Raw genomic sequence first — 7,059 nt, forward strand, 5'->3', positions numbered from 1 at the left:
GAAACATGGAATTCCAGATGAACTCCTACTAGACTGGGAGGCAAGGCAAGCTCATAAGCAACCTCCCCAACACTCCGCAACACCTCGAATGGGCTGATAAACCTTGGGCTCAGCTTGCCCTTCTTCCCGAATCTCATAACGCACTTCATAGGCGAAACCCGGAGCAAGACCCGCTCTCCAATCATGAATGCAACATCGCGAACCTTCCGGTCCGCATAACTCTTCTGTTTGGAATGGGCTGTGCGAAGTCGATCCTGAATCACCTTCACCTTATCCAGGGCATCCTGAGCCAAGTCCGTACCCAATAATCTAGCCTCGCCCGGCTCGAACCAACCCAATGGAGACCGACACCACCTACCATACAGAGCCTCATATTGTGCCATCTGAATGCTCGACTGATAACTGTTATTGTAGGAAAACTCCGCAAGTGGCAAGAACTGAGCCCAAGCACCCTAAAATCTATCACACAAGCGCAAATCATATCCTCTAGTATCTGAATAGTGCGCTCGGACTGTCCGTCCGTCTGAGGGTGAAATGTTATGCTCAGCTCAACCCGAGTACCCAACTCCTACTGCACAACCCTCCAGAATCGTGATGTAAACTGTGTACCCCGGTTAGAGATGATAGATACTGGTACGCCATGAAGCCTGACAATCTCGCGGATATAAATTCGAGCCAATTACTCGGAAGAATAAGTAGTCAACACAGGAATGAAATTAGCTGACTTGGTCAGCCTATCCACAATCACCCAAACTGCATCAAACTTCCGCGAAGTCCATGAAAGTCCAACAATGAAATCCATAGTGATCCTCTCCCATTTCCACTCCGAAATCTCTATCTTCTGAAGCAACCCACCAGGTCGTTGATGCTCATACTTCACCTGCTAGCAATTTAGACAGCGAGCCACATACTCCACTATGTCTTTCTTCATCCTCCTCCACTAGTAATGCTGCCTCAAGTCCTGATACATTTTCGCAGCACCCGGATAAATGGAGTACCGCGAACTGTGAGCCTCCTGAAGAATCAACTCTTGCAAATCATCTACATTGGGCATACATAACCTGCCATGCATCCTCAATGCACCATTATCCCCAATAGTGACCTCCTTAGCATCACCGTGCTGGACCGTGTCCTTAAGGACAAGCAGATGGGGATCATCATACTAACGCTTCCTGATACGATCATAAAGAGAAGACCGAGAGACCACACAAGCCAATACTCGACTCGGCTCAGAAATATCCAATCTAATAAACTGGTTGGCTAAGGCCTGAACATCTAACGCCAATGGCCTCTCTATTGCTGGTAGATATGCTAAGCTCCCCAAACTCTCTACCCGGCGACTCAAAGCATCAGCTACCACATTGGCCTTCCCGGGATGGTACAAAATGGTGATATCATAATCCTTAAGCAACTCCAACCACCTCCGCTGACGCAAGTTAAGATCCTTTTGTTTGAACAGATGCTGTAAATTCCGATGATCGGTGTAAATCTCACAAGGGACACCATGCAAATAGTGCCTCCAAATCTCAAGGCATGAACAACATCTACTAGCTCAAGTCCGTGGACATGATACTTCTTTTCATGCACCTTCAGCTGTTTGGACATGTAGGCAATTACCCTACTATCCTGCATCAACACCGCGCCGATACCAATCCGCAACGCATCACAATATACTGTATAAGACCCCGAACCTGAAGGCAATACCAATACTGGGGCTGTAGTAAAGTTGTCTTGAGCTTTTGAAAGCTCTCCTCACATTCCTCTGTCCACCTGAATGGAGCACCCTTTTGGTTCAGCCTGGTCATATGTGCTACAATAGATGAGAAACCCTCTATAAATCGACGATAATACCCCACCAAAACAAGAAAACTCCGGATCTCCATAGCTGAGTACAGTCTGGGCCAACTTTGCATAACTTCAATCTTCTTCGGATCCACCTAGATCCCATAACTTGATACTACATGACCCAAGAATGCCACTGAGTCTATCCAAAACTCACACTTTGAGAATTTAGCATATAACTTCTTTTCTCTCAGGGTCTGAAGAACAGTCATCAGGTGCTGCTCATGTTCCTCCCGAGTCTGGGAGTACACCAGAATGTCATCAATAAACACAATGATGAATGAGTCAAGATAAGGACGGAACACATTGTGCATCAAGTGCATAAAAGTTGTTGGGGCATTGGTCAGCCCAAATGACATCACAAGGAACTCTTAGTGACTATACCGAGTCCTGAAGGCAATTTTCGGGATATCTGGCTCCCGAATCTTCAACTGATGATAGCCGGAACGTAAATCAATCTTGGAAAATACCCTGGTACCCTGTAGATGATCAAATAAATCATCAATACGAGGCAATGGATACCTGTTCTTCACTGTAACTTTGTTCAACTGGCGGTAATCAATACACATCCGCATAGAACCATCCTTCTTTTTCACAAATAAGACAGGAGCACCCCAAGGTGACACACTGGGCCGAATGAAGCCCTTATCAAGCAACTCCTGTAATTGCTCCTTCAACTCCTTCAACTCAGGAGGAGCCATATGATGTGGAGAAATAGAGATGGGCTGAGTGCCCAGCAAAAAATCAATGCCAAAATCAATATCTCTGTCGTGCGGTATGCCCAGAAGATCAGCTAAAAATACATCTGGAAAATCCCTCACTACTGGGACTGACTCAACTGTAGGGGTATCAATAATGACATCTCTCACATAAGCTAGATATGCGTCATACCCTTTCTCAACCATTCGTTGAGCTTTAAGAAATGAAATAACTCAGCTGGGAGTTTACTCTAAGGTACCTCTCCACTCTAATCGTGGTAATCCTGGCATAGCCAGCGTCACAGTCTTAGCGTGACAATCAAGAATAGCATAATGGGGAGACAACCAGTCCATGCCCAAAATAATATCAAAGTCTACCATGTTGAGCAATAACAAATTGGCTCTGGTCTCAAAACCACTAAGAGCAATCAAACACGGCCAATACACGCGATCCACAACAAGAGAATCTCCTACATGGGTAGACACATAAACAGGGGAACTCAAAGAATCCTGAGATACGCCCAAATACAGGGCAAAATAAGAGGACACATAGGAATAAATGGAGCCTTGATCGAATAAGACCGGAACATCTCTATTGCAGACCGGAACAATACCTGTAATGACAGAGTCGGAAGAAACTACCTCTATACGATCAGGAAGGGCATAATATTTGGCCTGGCCTCCCCCTCTAGGGTGACCTCCACCTCGAGCTGACTGAGCAAGTGGGGTGGTAGCTGGTGCTGGAATCATAGCCTGAGGACCCGGTGGAGCACGCGGTGGCTGAGAAGTCTTTGGAGGTGCACCCCTCCTAAATCTAGGGCAATCCCTCACCATATGGCAGGTGTCGCCACACTCAAAAACAATCCCTCGAAGGGCGTGACTGCTGTGACTGGCTCGGTCCAGGTCTGCTGGACTAGCCACTAAAATCACCCCGAGCAGGAGGAACACTAGATACTAGCGGTGCATAATAAGGCTCTTGGGGCCTAGCAAGGGCTGGAACACCACTGAGGGCTGGAAGAGATGAATGAACGGGGCAACTCCCATAACCCCTACCATGTTGAACTGCAGCTAGGGCACGAGTACATCTGTAAGTGCCAGACTCTGGAGACCTCTTGGCCTCCCTCTCCTCTCTATCCCGGGCAAGCATGCCCTCCAATATCCTGGCAATACTCATAACCTGCTGATAAGAAATATCCATCTCCAACTCCCTGGCCATACTAATCCGGATACTGGGGTGGAGTCCCTCAATAAACCGCCGAACCCTCTCTCGAACTGTGGCAACCAAGGCCGGTGCATGTCGGGCCAAATCACTGAAGCGGACTACATACTCTGACACAGTCATAGCACCCTGGCGCAGCTGCTCAAACTCTGCACGCCATGAGTCCCTAAGGCTCTGAGGGATATACTCTCTCAAAAATATGTCTGAGAACTGAGTCCATGTAAGTGAAGCTGCCTCATCCGGACTACTCAACTCATAAGCACGCCACCACTAATAGGCTGCTCCTCTAAGATGGAAGGTGGTAAACGAAACCCCACTCGCCTCCGCTATGCCCATAGTATGGAGAATACGATGACACTCCTCCAGAAAACCCTGAGCATCATCTGTAGCTAATTCATTGAAGGTAGGTGGGTGGTACTTCTTATACCTATCAAGTCTGAGCTACTCTGCCTAAAAAACTACTGTCCTAACCTTGGGATGAACTGGAGCTACCGGCTGCATCAGTATAATCTCTGGAACCTGGTCGACCTAAACCCGCTGCTCTGGAGTACTGGCGACGGGACTCTATGCTACTCCCCCGGTCTGAGATGTGGCAGGATCAAGTGGAATCAATCTAGCCTGAGCTAAGGTGCTGAACATGCTCAGAAACTGGGCTAGAGTCTACTGGAAGGATGGTACAGCAACAGGTATCTCAGGTGTGTGCTCTCCAACTGGAGCTACTGGGGCTCATCTATGGCAGCTCGTGTGGGTGCTCTGGCTGCACCGTGTGGACGTCCTCGACCTCTACCTCTGCCCCGGCCTGTCGCGACTCTAGTAGAGGGCGCGGGTGCCTGATCTTCATATCCGCATGTACGTGTCCTCACCATCTGTGAGAGAATAGAATACAGACGTTTAGAATTTCGAAGTCAACAATTTTGCACGATAAGGAATCAAAGAAGTGGAATTTTCCTAATAGTTACAAAGCCTCCCGAAGATAAATACAAACTTCTTTGTACCGATCCGTGAGACTCTACTAAACTTGTCTATGACTCACGACACCTATGAACCTAGAGCTCTGATACCAACTTGTCACGACCCAATTCTTCCTCCTTAAGATGTCGCGACAGCGCCTAGACTATACGACTAGGTAAGCCTAACAAAGATGCGAAAATAACAAAAATAAATGGAAGCAAAACTCAACAACTAATTGTAACAGATAATAATACCGCTCGAAATTTACAGTAACCAACACTCTAGTAATACACAATATTCATAAAACCCGAAACATCATAAGTCACAAACTACAGAAGGAAACTAGTATCTCTATACACTAGAGTCTAATAAAAGAAATAAGGAAGATAAATGACATATGAGGGAATAGAGGGGGACTCCGAGGTCTGTAGACGCGGCAGATATACCTTGAAGTCTCCGTACAACAAGCACTCTCAACTAGTAGCGGGGATAATAAGAAGTACCTGGATCTGCACACAAAACATATGCAGAAGAGTAGCGTGAGTACACCACAACGGTACATAGTAAGTGCCAAGCCTAACCTCGGTAGAGTAGTGACGAGGTCAGATCCGGACCCTACTGGGATATAATAATAAGACAGATGATATAATAAAAATGAAGTAAAATGGAGAAGACAACAGCAAGTATTCACAAAGCAATAACAACACCGCACAATGATATAACAACAGGGATACTCCCGAGATACTGTCTCGTAGTCCCAAAAGTAAATATACAGGGCGAACTCCCGAGGTACCGCCTCGTAGTCTCAAAACTAAATATGAAGGGAGAACTCCTAAGGAATCACCTCGTAGTCTCAAAAGTAAATGTGCAGGGAGAACTCCCGAGGAACCGCCTCGTAGTCTCAAAAGTAAATGTGCAGGGAGAACTCCCAAGGAACCGCCTCTTAGTATCAAAAGTAAATATGCAGGGTGAACTACCGAGGAACCGCCTCGTAGTGTTAAAAGTAAATATACAGCTCAACCGATAAATATAATAATTAACAGCAAGATTTCTACAATTAATATTGATAAAGAACAAGGAAAATAGGAAATCAACTAAGCATGCTTCACAGAGTTCAAATAAGCAGTTAAAGCACGTAGACATGCGATATTAGACTAAATAGGATAACTACACAGGTTGGGATAGCTCAATTAAGAATGAAAATAGACTAATACTCATTGAAACGGTATAACTCAAATTTAAGGAAAAATAGTTCGCTACTCAGTAAAATAAATCAGGTTTTACAACAAATAGCTTGTGTACGTACTCGTTACCTCATGTACACGACACTCACATATCACAACAATATCAAATCCTAAGGGGATTTCTCCCACACAAGGTTAGGCAAGCCACTTACCTCGAACCAAGCTCAATCAATCGATAGCAATGCTCTTTCCACGAATATCCGACTCCGAATGGCCCAAGTCTAGCCAAAAACAATTGCATATTATAAATACAACTATAATAGACTAATCTAATTAATGAAATCAAGACTTTAAAAAAATTGAAATTCGTCGAAAAAAGTCGACCCGAGCCCACGTCTCGGAATAGGGCAAAAATCATAAAATCCGAAATCCCATTCACTAACGAGTCCAACCATATCAAATTTATCAAAATTCGACCTCAAATGACCACTCAAAACCCCAAATCAAACTCTTCAAATACCTAGGCTCAACTCCCAAATTCCACCTTACATACACACTAACTAGGTGGAAAAATAAACGGGGAAGCAACATTATTAATAAAAATAAGCACAATTAACTTACCTTACTAAATCCCTCAAAAATGCTCAAGAAATCGCCAACCCGAGCTCAAAAATGAAGAAAATGGCCAAAAATCTCGAAGCCTCTCTTAAAAAGGTTCTGCCCAGTCATTTCCACATCTGCGGACCACCAGTCACACATGCGACGCCGCACCTGTGGAAAAACTATCGCAGGTGCGGATTTCACTTATGCCCAGGGTTTCCACTTCTGCTGACCATGGATCGCACCTGCGATCTCGCTTCTGCGGAGACCTGATGTCGCCCAAACTCACACCACAAATATAGGTAGTGAGGCGGTCGAAGCAATAATAAAACCCAACGCAAGTCGAGGTCGAATCCTCAGGGAGTTAGAATTGGTATTAGGTATATATTTAGTGTAATTGTACAATATGCCTTAGATTACACTTCCACGTTCTTGTTTGTTGTTTCTAATTCTACTTTAAACTATTGATTACAATTATAAAACTAGAAGACAATATTTTTGATTTTGGTTGTTTTCCAAATGATAAAAGATCTAGGGTCGTGACTTCCATCTAGGTGGTTACCTA

This window comes from Nicotiana tabacum, chromosome 22 (genome assembly GCF_000715075.1).
Source record: "Nicotiana tabacum cultivar K326 chromosome 22, ASM71507v2, whole genome shotgun sequence".
Lineage (NCBI taxonomy): Eukaryota > Viridiplantae > Streptophyta > Magnoliopsida > Solanales > Solanaceae > Nicotiana > Nicotiana tabacum.